This window comes from Diabrotica virgifera, chromosome 3, assembly GCF_917563875.1.
Source record: "Diabrotica virgifera virgifera chromosome 3, PGI_DIABVI_V3a".
In the NCBI taxonomy this organism is placed as follows: Eukaryota; Metazoa; Arthropoda; class Insecta; order Coleoptera; family Chrysomelidae; genus Diabrotica; species Diabrotica virgifera.
In genome coordinates, this window is record NC_065445.1 from 120,553,779 (window position 1) to 120,568,134 (window position 14,356).

Consider the following 14,356-nt stretch of genomic DNA (forward strand, 5'->3'; position numbering starts at 1 on the left):
AAAAAAAACTGGACATTCGCGTTCGCATCCGCATTCGCGAATGTCAGTAGCAGATATTCGCATTCGTATTCGCGAATGTTAAAAAAATGACATTCGTTAAATCACTACTCTGCATCCCTTTTCCGAGCTGCCATCAATAAAATTACTATTGAGACCGTGCAAATTCGGCAAAGCGACACCTGGTTTCTACGCTCAGCAACATTATTCGCACTTTTAATTATATTGGCCAATTATATTAGTCCTGGTTACTGGATAATTGTCAAGGCCATAGTCCAAAAAAATAATAAGAAAAAATATGATTCAGGTTATTTATTAAAACGTAAACAATTGTATGTAGTAAATAAAATTAGTTATTAAAATGCAGTACTGCAAGCAAAATACAATTAATTAAATTTACCTTTATATAATATTTGCATATCATATCAATATTGTGGAGCAATATATAATTTTTCTTCTTCAATGGCAGTAGGTATAAAATATACGTCAATTTGACAATATGAATTATTTAAGAAAGTTGCAAGATTTCTCTGCTATTCTCGCATCCCCTCCAAGTACTTGCACACCGCGAATAGCCAACGCTCGATAGCACAGCACATGAAGAACTACTTCCACCGTATAGTGACTCGAATCGCAATTAAGACCCCCGTAGTTATTTAATCCCATCTTTGGCGGGCCCGACTGCGGATGCGCCCTGCAAACGGTCTGACTAGGTCATCACATTATTTTATGACTGGTTCTGTAAAAATCAACCATGTGATAGTCATTTTTTTTTTCATAACTTTAGGAAAGCTGAAGACGTGGTCTTACTGTTATTGTACTATTATTTTTTACATGTCAACGTCATATCCCATGCATTCAAGTTAACTAAGAAATATAAATTTCTGAAAGAAATGTCCTGCAATCACTATTCATTTTAATAGTTTTCAACCTAACGCTGTATCACACAAAATTAATATCCTTACCGTTTGTTTCACCCTAAATAGAAACAAACTTGGTGTCAATCTTGAACAAGCGCCACTTAGCTGGTACCACGTATGGTTTGTTTAGCAGTAAATGGTTGACTTCAATTAGTGCGGTCGTAAATATTATTAAATTTACCTGACCTGGCCCATTGTTAAGACCCACCCGGAGCGATAAGCAACCGAGGTAGACAGAGTTGGTCTTTTGACAATTAACACTGACTAGACGGTATTCCTATAATAAAGCAAAGAATCCACAAATTTACAATAACTACAACAAAAACAAAAAAAAACGGATGTAAAATATTTTGCTTTGCCTTATATACCCGAAATTAATGTTTTCAAATGAGTTTTAAAATAAATTAAATCTATTTTAATTGCTAAGATTATAGAAAAACAAACATTCAAACAGATTTAAATTTTACCTGAAACCGGGCCTTTTATACTATTGAAGTACCAGTATTGACCATTGAAGTCAACCATTTACTGCTAAACGTACCATACTTAAATCGTTTATTTAGTAACACAGCACTACTGATGCCACTTATGCGTCATGGAGCACCGAACGTGTTAAATTAAATAAAACAAAAATGTATCCTTTAAATCTTTATTTTTTTTTCTCTCTTTTAAAACAAATAATTTTTCTCTATCTCATGTCTGTCCCATCTTGAAGTTCAAATCTTCCTGAAACAGCCATTAAATGCTCTCCTTTATTTTCGCATCTTCATACTATTAGTTCCATCTAGAAAATATAAACATTTATATTAAACACATGAACGCGACAATAATTATAATTATTATTTTAAATTACTCTTGCAAATACACTCACCGGCACAAAATTCCACCACTCAAAATTTTTGATTATGTTTGACAATATTTATAACTTTATTATTTGTACCTCGATTTTCAAGATTCTTGCATCAGTTTGTATGTACAGCCGGTTCCTAAAAAAACTGATACGACTCTTAGTAAGATTTCATCATGTTGAGCAGTGTATTTGATTGATCTGACATTATATTTATTATGACAGACAAATAATAAAATAAACAAACAACAAACAACTGATTCATGAAAAAACTAATAAGTATTTTAGAAAAATTTAAACGCAGGATGAAAGATTACATTATTACCGAGGGCGGAAAGCCCCTTAGAATAAACAAGCAGTTTCTATTGAATGAAATATTTGAAATTAAATATCACAATTTTTTTATTTTCAGCCCTGTAACTTATTAAAATAAACATTATAGAAGTTTTCAGGGACTTTCAGCCCTCGGTAATAATGTAGTCTTTCATTCTGAGTTTAAATTTTTCAAAAATATTTATTAGCTTTCTCAGGATTCAAAAAAAAATGAATACAATTAAAATACATTGAGAATTTTGATATGCGTCACAATTTTGCATTAACTCAATGTAAAATTCTAAACTGTTGAATTCCAGCTTCCCTAATTATTTGACATCAAAAGACATTAGAAACTATTTGTAGATGATTCAAATCTGTATTGAAAACAACTGTTAAAATTGGTCTACGTAATTAAACATTCCAAAATTTTGTAAAAATGTAATACATTTCAGTTTTCAGCCCAAACTTAGGCCACACACAATGCAATAATGTTCACATTTTTGAACTGTCAATATTTTTATTTTATCATCTATTGTTTAAAAACAATACAGTTGATAAGATACCCTCAGTTGCGGAGAAAGTATTAATAATAAAGATTAATAATAAAGTCTAATAACCGTGGAACAGAATAAGCTATCTGACAAATTTTAAGATTTGGCAGTGACATTGACAGTATGTAAATATTAAGTATTTATCCTTCAAAATACACTGCTCAATTTTCTACAAAATACGCGTCAAGAGTCGTATCAGTTTTTTTTTGGAACCAGGTGTATTGATGTCGTTTGCTATTATTCCGGTAACAAAATTCTTTTGCTTAGATGGCATTATACAGGGGTGAATGGAAGCGTTGTATTTTCTCCTATCTATCTATATAATCGGCCCTAAACATCCGTCCTTGGACTGGATATAGCCCTCCTCTTCCTTCTTCCATGCCTCTCTATCTTAAGCAATTTGCATCCATTTTGACCCCATGTATTTCTTCAGGTCATCTGACAATCGCATCTGTGGCCTTCCCCTTTTTTCGTTTGTAGTTCCACCGTCTCCAATGTAATCGTCTTAGACCAGGTCTTTTCACCTCCGAATAACTAGTTATCGGGAAGTTTATCTGACAGATTTACATGTAATCTGCCAGATAAATATTTATTCGGGGGTGAAAATACCGGGACTTAGTCCATCTTTTATCCTTCTGTCGTAGGGTGTGTCCAGCGAACTTCCATTTAAGCTTTGCTACTTGGGTTGAGACATCTTTTACTTTTGTTACGGATCCATTCGTTTCTTTTCCTGTCTGATAGTTTAATGTTCAGCATTTGTCTTTCCACGGACCTTTATCAATAGCAGACAGAAAGACCCATGTATGTGTTTCTCCCAATTTTAAAAAATCTGAGAAAATTGGAGGGCTGATTTTGTTTCATAGTCCTTTTGTATTATCTTGGATGTATGTATCCCTAAAATTATGTTTTTTTGAATCATTCGAATACAGTACAACCTGCCATATCCGGACCTCCCCATATTCGGACAGTTCTGCGCCGTCCGGATCTACCGAGAAAGGCAATCCTGCTGTTGGACAACGCACTAAAAAAAGAACTAAAAGATGGCGAAATAATGTATTATAGAATATATAAAACGTGTCTATCGACGAAAGTTATTGACGGCGTTGATTACCGGAATGTATGAAGGAGAAAACGTTTCAGAGACTGTAAAAGAAGTAGCGGTCTTGATATCTGGATCGGTCTGTCGCCACATTGATCCGGATATGGCAGGTTTGACTGTATCTCTTTTCTTGTAAAAGCTGTAAATCATAAAAACACTGCTTTGAAGGTTTAAACATATCAAACGCGCTAAAATTAACAATCAAACAATTCAATAGCGGGTATGTCCATCTCTCGCAGTAACGACTACTCGTAATCTGTTTGGCATCGAAAAAATATGTGTTATCAGTGTCTGGGGAATAGCCCGGCTATTTCTCTACCAGGGCCATAACTGTATCAAATTTTCTGGAGGCCTAGGATGACGGCGAATAGCTATTTTTAATTCATCCCATAAATTCTCAATAGGATCGAGATCTGTGCTGCATGCGGGCTATTCAAATCTTATCAATCCAACCTCTATTCACGATATTTATGTTGAGTAAATTAGTGTTTTTATTTACAAAAAATTGTACAGCTTTTATAACAAGAGATATTCGGATAATTCAAAAAACAAAATATTAGTAATGCCTCTGGGATATGACACTACCATGAAACAAAATCACCTCTTCAATTTTTCCACAAAATTTGTTAAAGTTAGGAGAAAATACAACGCTTCCATTCAACCCCGTATAATGCCATGTAAGCAATTTTTTGTTACCGGAATGATAACAAACGATATCAATACATGTAGTCCTGTCGCCAGGGGGGGTACAACGGCCTCGTTAATTCAGATGGACTTACCCAAGTTTTTTTTATGTATTTTGACCCGTAGAACACGAATTTTTTGGGTAACAGTTGATCCGGATGTCGATAAGATTGTTATAGACCAAGAACTTGAGGAATCAAATAACAGCGATTTTTGGCAAAACAAAACAATATTTTGTATTTTTTGGGTCATTTTAAGCAAAAAATATTTCTACAAGTTTTTTAGTAGGATGCACAGTTTTCGAGATAAACGCGGTTGAACTTTCAAAAAATCGAAAAACTGCAATTTTTAAACCCGAATAACTTTTGATTAAAAAATAAAATAGCAATTCTGCTTAGCGCCTTTGAAAGTTCAAGTCAAATTATGTCGGTTTTGATTATTTGCATTGCTAAAAATTTATTGTGTTATTGTTAAACAAAGCTACTAGTGCGTGAGTGATGTTTCTATGATTTCTCATTTAAAATCGAACGAGTAGGTAGAATAGGTACTAGTGCAATCAAGACTATTTCTACGTTACATGCGGTAAAACGCATGTAAAAGCACGGGAAACCCTACGTGTTTATAGCTTTGTTAAACAATAAAAAAATAAATTTTTACCAATGCAAATAATCAAAACCGATATAATTTGACTTAAACTTTCAAATGCGGTAAGCAGACTTGCTATTTTATTTTTTAATCAAAAGTTATTCGGGTTCAGAAATTGCAATTTTTCGATTTTTTTAAAGTTCAACCGCGTTTATCTCGAAAACTGTGCATCCTACGTAGTCCTGTCGCCAGGGGGGGTACAACGGCCTCGTTAATTCAGATGGACTTACTCAAGTTTTTTTTATGTATTTTGACCCGTAGAACACGAATTTTTTGGGTAACAGTTGATCCGGATGTCGATAAGATTGTTATAGACCAAGAACTTGAGGAATCAAATAACAGCGATTTTTGGCAAAACAAAACAATATTTTGTATTTTTTGGGCCATTTTAAGTAAAAAATATTTCTACAAGTTTTTTCGTAGGATGCACAGTTTTCGAGATAAACGCGGTTGAACTTTAAAAAAATCGAAAAATTGCAATTTTTGAACCCGAATAACTTTTGATTAAAAAATAAAATAGCAAGTCTGCTTACCGCATTTGAAAGTTTAAGTCAAATTATATCGGTTTTGATTATTTGCATTGGTAAAAATTTATTTTTTTATTGTTTAACAAAGCTATAAACACGTAGGGTTTCCCGTGCTTTTACATGCGTTTTAACGCATGTAACGTAGAAATAGTCTTGATTGCACTAGTACCTATTCTACCTACTCGTTCGATTTTAAATGAGAAATCATAGAAACATCACTCACGCACTAGTTGTTTGTAGCTTTGTTTAGCAATACCACAATAAATTTTTAGCAATGCAAATAATCAAAACCGACATAATTTGACTTGAACTTTCAAAGGCGCTAAGCAGAATTGCTATTTTATTTTTTAATCAAAAGTTATTCGGGTTTAAAAATTGCAGTTTTTCGATTTTTTGAAAGTTCAACCGCGTTTATCTCGAAAACTGTGCATCCTACTAAAAAACTTGTAGAAATATTTTTTGCTTAAAATGACCCAAAAAATACAAAATATTGTTTTGTTTTGCCAAAAATCGCTGTTATTTGATTCCTCAAGTTCTTGGTCTATAACAATCTTATCGACATCCGGATCAACTGTTACCCAAAAAATTCGTGTTCTACGGGTCAAAATACATAAAAAAAATTTGGGTAAGTCCATCTGAATTAACGAGGCCGTTGTACCCCCCCTGGCGACAGGACTAACGAAAAAACTTGTAGAAATATTTTTTACTTAAAATGGCCCAAAAAATACAAAATATTGTTTTGTTTTGCCAAAAATCGCTGTTATTTGATTCCTCAAGTTCTTGGTCTATAACAATCTTATCGACATCCGGATCAACTGTTACCCAAAAAATTCGTGTTCTACGGGTCAAAATACATAAAAAAAACTTGAGTAAGTCCATCTGAATTAACGAGGCCGTTGTACCCCCCTGGCGACAGGACTAATGTACCTACAAACTGATGCAAGAATCTTGAAAATCGGAGTACAAATAATAAAGTTATAGATTATTAAACTTTATCAAAAATTTTTAGTGGCTGCATTTTGTGCCGGTGAGTGTATTTAAGGAAAACCTTTCAACACTTGCGAAAATAATAGTGTAAAATGACCTTATACAATTATACAGTATGGTGCAAATGAAAGGAATAAATTCGTTATTTCGTATGCCGCAAACTTTTTTGTATATATAGATACTAGTGACGTCATCCATCTGGGCATGAGGCCACCGTGACTGATATTTTAAATGGGACCTTATGGCAAGTAATATGGCTCATTTAAAATATATTGAAAATACTTATTTAATCATACTAATTTTGTTTGTAACACTTTCGTGTGTCGTCACGACGGTTTCACCGAGGGTACCGACAACGCATGAGTGTCGTTAGTAGTACTGGGTTACTAAATGAACGATTTAAGTATGTGGTACCAGCCAAGTGGAGATTGTTCAAGATGGGCACCGAACATGAATTTGCTCATTTGATGAATAAATTCCAATACTAAAATTATAGTTTCAAATTTAATTACATAATAAAGATTCTAAACGTTATTCAGTTCTCTATACCCTGTTTTTAAATTAAGAGGAGTAATTCAAATTTACCGCGTCTTAATGCTTGTTTGAAATTAGTCCAATTTCAGGCTAGTTTTATTCCACTATTGGTATTTTATAGGTTAATTGTTATATCGGCGATTTTTTGTGTTTTCTGCGTTATTCCTTTAATTTTTAGATTTTTATGCTGCTTTTATATAAAAAAACAGTTGTTTTTAGAACTCATTAGCGACGTATTAGTAAAATGTAATATTTATGGATTACTGTCGAAGGCTGATATGACCAGCCAAAAAAGATGTATTTGGCGATTTTTCTAATGACATTATTGGGTGTGAATCTGTCTTTTGAGTTTACTCCTCCTGGTTTAAAAACAGGTATAGTTGTTTTTACTTTGCTTGTTTTTGCAGCAACACAGCAAAGTAAAAACAACAAGAAAATTGAAAACCGTCAACTTTTTTGACAAATAACCAGAGGCGGACTATTAGATTTTATATATTTAATTTAAGAAAGAACTAGAGATTTGACTTTTCATAAAAACTGCTTTTTTTTATTCAACAACTACATCAACTTTTTTATCAACAACTACCTACTTATTTTTTTTATATACATTTTAAATAACAACCTAAAGGGTGGTTTATATGAACATTACAAAAACATATTCCAATACTCCCACCTTTTTGTTAAGTTGTTCAACCCATAAACAAACCATTTAAATAAAAAAATATAACAAATGTCTACTTTATTGCACTCTTGAGTGTCTATCTCTTGCTTGTCCAGTGTCCAAAACATAGTTAGTGGTGGAACGACGAGTTTCTATATTACCTGCATAATCTGCATCACTGTATCCATGCATGTTAACTTCATTGTATTTTTTTTTATAATAAATGTTTGTATAGCGGCTGACTACTCCCACCGCATGTGCAATGTCAGGTCTTGACTCCACGACCAAACACATTAATGAACCTATTCCCTGTCTACATGGCATTTCATTTTCTAATGTCCTCTTATTTGACTCACCTGTTAAGTCAGCACTTACATCTTCTGGTGTACTTACCGGATTTGCATTTTGTTGACCAAATCTATCTATTATTAGTTTTGTATAACTTGCTTGACTTAACATTGTACCAGTCTCTAAGTTTCTTGTAATTTCTAGTCCGACGAAATAGTTCCCAACCGTCACTGTCACTTTAAAAGAGTCTTTTAACGTGCACAAAACTGTCTCTATTGCTAACTTTTTCTCAGAAAATAACAATGATTTTTGAAAACCGTAGTTAGCCAAGAACAAGTAGAATTTTCGATTCCAACACTGTGGTGATTGTTTTAAACCGTACAACGACTTTAACTTGCACACTAGTCCGGGTTCACACTTTAGCTCCTGAGGTGGTGACATAAAAATGTCTTCGTCAAGATGTCCATATAAAAATGCAGTTTGTATATCGAACTTCATGTCTGGCTTCTTAACCATAGTCCGTGTTTCATTTTTCACTAGTGCATCAAACTCTTCATTTATGGCAGTTTTCCATTTTTATTTGTCACTACTCTTCATACCTTTGTGGTATATCAATTTCAGTAAAATTTACCTCAAAATCATTTAATATGGCTGGTAAACGTCTATTTCGTTGTGGTCTCAAGTTGGGTATATTGTCAACATCTTGTAAAACTTCTATTTCATTATTAATATTTATTTGTTCTTCTTGTCTCTCTTCAAGTTCATTTTCTTGTATTTCAAAAATTGTCACATCATCTTCAGCTGCTATCTTGATCACATTGTTTTTCTTTGCACTGTACATTTTCTCATTGAAAAACTCATTCTAGATATCACTATTTTCTGTGTTGTTGGGTTGAATAATCTATAATTTGTGGAGTTTTTGTCATATCCAACAAATATAACCTTCTCACTCTTTGCATCTAGTTTCCTTCTTTTCTGGTCAGGAATATGTACATATGCATCACACCCAAACACTTTCATGTGGTCAAATACAGGTTTCTGCCCTGTCCACTGTTCATAAGCTGTAGAACCTGGTGTCTGTTTGCTTGTAATTCTGTTGCAAATGTAGATAGCAGTATTAACTGCCTCTGCCCATAGCCTCTTATCTACTCCAGATTGGTATAACATACATCGAACCATTTCTACAATTAATCTGTTGTCTCGCTCAGATCTGCCATTTTGCTCTGGAGTGTATGGTGCTGTGGTTTCTGACTCTATACCTTCTTGTTCTAAATACTCTTTGAAAGCATTATTTGTATACTCAGTACCATTATCTGTATGCAGTTTTTCAACAGAATAGCCATACTTTGCCTTAATTTTTCTATTATATACTTTGAAACAATCTAGTACATCTGCTTTATGTCGAATAAAATATGCTACTCTATACCCGGTGTACTCATCTTAGAATGTTACAAAGTAACGTGCTCCTTGCATAGATTCAGTTTGCATAGGTCCACAAATATCACTGAATATGCTTTTTCCAGGAGGTAACTTAGTGTGTGGTCTCTCTTTAAAAGTCTTCTTATGTTGCTTTCCCATCAAACAACCTTCACACACAAAATCTTGTTTCTTTTCTGTAACACCTTTGATTAACTTCATTTTTACCATTTCTTCTAAATATTTCTTATTAACATGTCCCAATCTTTCATGCCATATCTTTAAATCATCTACTGTAGTCACACATGCATTATATATTATTGTGCGAAACATCATTTTATATGTGTTGTTTCTATCCTTTATACCAACTGCTGCTAGATTCTCATTTTCATATACTTTGGCTTCATTGTTAATCTTAATTACACTCATACCTTTGTTTGTCAAAACACCTTCCGAAAATAAATTCTTTCTCAACTGTGGGATATATAGCACATCATTTATAGTGGATTTAAACCATTGTCCATTGATCAACTTCTCTATTTTAATAGTTCCCTTACCTTGTACTGGTAGTGTTTGATTATTGCCAAGTGATACCTGTGATGTAAAAGTTCTGTCAATATTAAAAAAATATTCTTCCCTGTAACACATATGTGCTGATGCACCACTGTCCATAATCCAATCATCACTTGTATCCACTTTTTCTAGCTGTTTTTCTTCTATGTTGAATGCACTCTCATTATTAACATTATAATATGCGCTACTCGAAGAACCACCATGCTGATTTTCTGTAGAGTTGCCAACTTGTGCTCTGTCATTCTTTTTATAACCTTTTCTGTAGTTACTAAAGCCACCTCTACCTCGATTATGACTTCTATATGACCTGCTACTACTGTTTTCTTGTTCATTCTTTTTCTCTCTGCGAAATTTGACAATGTGCCCCCGCTTTCTACATCCAAAACATATTACACCCCTTTCTTGACCTTTCTGATCATATTTTCCTTTGAATGACATTGTTGCCAGTGCTTGTTCTGTCTCTTCATATGCAGTTAAGTTCATTTCTTCATCTAACAGTCTTGCGGTAAGGTTACCAATAGTTTGTTTAGCACTGTCTACGGACAACCATGCCTGTCTAACATTTCTGTACTTTTGGGGCAATGTACTGAGTATTTTTGTCATAATAGCAATATCACTCACATCATCACCTGCTTCTTTAATTTGCTTAGCAAGATTCTGCACTTTTGCTATATGTTGAGCGATAGTATCTAGGCTACTCATCTTATATTGATGAAACCGTTCATGCAACATCATTTTATTTGATTCTGATTTCTGCTCATAAATAGACTCAAAGGTCTCCATAATCTCTTTAGCAGTATTACAACTTTCAATTAAAGTAATCTGATTTAAACTCACTGCAGATGTTAAAGTGAACATAGCCTGGGCATCCTTTTTAAACCATGCCTGTAATTCGTCTCCTGCTACTTTTGGTTTGATTAACGAGCCATCAATAACTCCATATATACCTTTGGCCCTTAAGGCACATTTCAGTTGGAACTTCCACTGTTGAAAGTTAACTCCATCAAATTTACCAACTGTGGATATATCTATTTTATCACCCATTTTTTTTTTTTTGCTTCAAATTTCCGGCGACACACGCCACTCTAGTTCTTTCTTTCACTGGGTCTAGTTCTTTCTTTCAAACCCTTATACTTCGGACACACCTGCAAAGTCTTTAAATATACTTCCTTGCTTTTTCGGACACACCGATACTTTAAACTAAATATATGCAGTAGTTAAGTATGATCTGGGGCCACATAACCTATTAGATTTTATATATTTAATTTAAGAAAGAACTAGAGATTTGACTTTTCATAAAAACTGCTTTTTTTTATTCAACAACTACATCAACTTTTTTATCAACAACTACCTACTTATTTTTTTTATATACATTTTAAATAACAACCTAAAGGGTGGTTTATATGAACATTACAAAAACATATTCCAATACGGACGTTTGAATATTTATTAATTAAATGCAACTATAATTTTCTAATGTATTCATCAAAATCAGCTAAACCCAAACAAAATGAGTATGACTGAATAGGTATTTTTAATAACTTTCAAACGAGATATCACTTACAAGGTCTCATTTAAAAATTATTGGCCACAGTGGCCCTGTTACGCCATCGATGACTATTATGTCACTGTTGAGTCTAGTTGACAAGTCTACATCCATTTACTTCTTCCCTATAAACACTATTATAAGTATAGCCGTTTAAACGATACGAGAGGACTTTTGGCTATTACTGTATAATACAGTATATTCTCTCTATAATGAACACTGGTATTACAAGATTTCGCTTATAACAAGGTACACTAGGTGTCCCATGAAATTCCTATTGAACTGTAACACCTCGAACGAGGCATATTTGGTTATAACGAGGGAAAATGAGATCGAAGCACATTTTTCTTTAAATGAAAATAAACGGTCACGTTTTGATTCAAAGTGAGTCTCTTGCCATACTCCGACACCATGTTTCGGGGTCTACCCCTTATCAAAGTGGCTTCGCATGAAGACTGATCTGAATCAAAACTCACCGAAACTCGACATTCATTTCACTCATTACATTTTTCTTTACCTGTTTTTGGCTATAAATAAATACCTCAGCTGCCTGTATATAAAATGCCTAAAATCTGTGTGCTTATAGAGGCCAGTGATGTAATAAACTCCACCACCTGTCAACTTCTTCCTGTTTACCCACTAAACCTTTCAAAAGCGCCATTCAAACAATATTAAGTATTTTATATTGCTCGGAACAGCCTCATTATAGGAAGTTAATGTTTTAGAAAACTACACATTCATATGCACAATATTGTTGTCTGATATAACGAGATCGGCTTATAATGAGGTAATTGGTCTGTCATTTCAATTGAGGCATTAAGAACCAGAACCATCCACATAATAACTTCATTGAATATAAATGCGTTTAAAAAATGTTTGATTTTTCATATTTTTTTTAATGCTGGTAAAATCATTTTAAGAACGCTTAATTTTTGGTAAAATCATAAGGTAAAATTTTGCTACAACACTAAAAATATATCACAATTTGCACTAAAGAAGAAGTTTTTGTGGCTTGATCCACTCTGGCTTTGATAAAAGTTTTTGTTTTTCCGTAGTGGACCAAAACCAAATAAGACAAATATTTTAATTTCAATATCATTTTTTTACAAAATAAACATTTTATGGCATAGATTAACTTAAAAAATCATAATTTGTTAAATATTGAAAACTTTATTCAAAATTTTTATCAACTATGGGATTTTCATCGTGCGCTTCTAATGAACATTTTAAAGACTGAAAGAAGTTATGATAGGATACGTGGAATAAATTCAATTAACTGTAAAATATCTTTCTTTTTGGCGTCGGTTATACAATTCCCATTTGGGTACAATGGAGGTAATGGTCTTTGGAAATCTTCCATTAACACATTTCTTTTCTGAATACTAAATTTTTGTACAGCATGAACCTCATTGATGCCATATTTAAAATATACAACAAATGGGTCTTCTGTTTTTATTACAATGCATTTTTAGCCATTCTACTTTTGAGGATTCTAAACTTATCTTTTTGTTTGTAATATGTTTTTCTAAACCGACGGTAAAGTTTTCTTTTTCCCTTAGGGCTATTATAACTGGATTTTTTTTTCTTTGCTCCTAAAATGACATTAAGCCTGTTATATGGGAACATAAATATTAGGAAAGATTTTTTTATTTTTTTTTTCAATAAGACCGAAGTCCCTATCGCACGAGAGAAAAGAATGCCGCTAACCAAAAAATTATATTGAACTTCTACCGCAAATTCTTGAGAATGAACAATATAGTTGCAAATTAAAGTCATTTTAATATTCCTGCTCTGGCCTCTGCAGCCATCAGAATACATTATACCGTTTTTGGTTTTTACATTATGCATTTTTAATATATAGGTCTGGATCCCACGTATGAAAAAAAAGTTGATTAATAGCAAGCTGAAAATTTGTTAATAGCTTAAGGATGTCTAGTCGGACAAACTTTGATATATGGGAACACTGGAACAGGGGAAGTTTTAATTGTGGAACAGGTTAAAAATTTGGAACGGTCAGACCACGAAAACGGCACATGTGTTTTGTCCGACAGAACAAACTTAAACTCTCCGAACAGAGATTAAACTCTCATGCAAAAATCAGACTGCTATTTATCACCAAATGGGCGTTTTAATGAGTGGAACATGTAGAATATGTCAAATGACAGGTGATAAATAGCAGTCTGATTTTTGCATGTGAGTTTAATCTCTGTTCGGAGAGTTTAAGTCTGTTCTGTCGGACAAAATAAATGTGCCGTTTTCGTGGTCTGACCGTTCCAAATTTTTAACCTGTTCCACAATTAAAACTGCCCCTGTTTCATTGTTCCCATATATCAAAGTTTATCCGACTAGACACCGTTAAGCTATTAACAAATTTTCAGCTTGCTATTAATCAACTTTTTTTTCATATGCGGGATCCAGACCGTATATCAGGCATGATCCCATTTATTGGGTTCCAAAAGATGCAATCGATGCATACCATATAAACATGGTGTCTTCATTGTCCATCCATCCCTAGAGACGGAATGTCCATAATTGCCTCTTATACCGGTAGAGATGACGGGTGTAGGTAGGGTTTTCATAAGATCAAAGGCGATAACTGTAACATCTTTGATGGAATTTTTGCAACCTGATTCATAGCATCTCGAAGTTGTTGAGCTTTGCTCTGGTGAAGTTCTAGTTTCAAGGCTAATTCCTTCAGTTTTGTTTGATCTACTTCATATTTCATTTTATTTCCTAAAGAATCGCAAGTTTTGCAGAAGCCTACCA

At 33.4% G+C, this 14,356-nt stretch overlaps 1 protein-coding gene across 4 annotated transcripts in view; it reads right to left on the reverse strand.

Annotated features, from left to right (window-relative positions):
• Positions 1-1,552: 1,552 nt before the first annotated feature.
• The window catches only part of LOC114343578 (uncharacterized), a 51,311-nt gene continuing 38,507 nt past the window's right edge, over positions 1,553-14,356 (reverse strand). For 2 of the 4 annotated variants that reach the window (XR_007696781.1, XR_007696780.1), the window contains 2 exons: positions 1,789-1,912; positions 1,553-1,701 (listed from right to left, as the gene is read on the reverse strand). The gene's annotated coding sequence lies outside the window, so the exon portion shown is untranslated. The remainder of the gene's footprint in view (positions 1,702-1,788; positions 1,913-14,356) is intronic. The other 2 variants (XR_007696779.1, XM_050645475.1) reach the window with 1 other exon arrangement.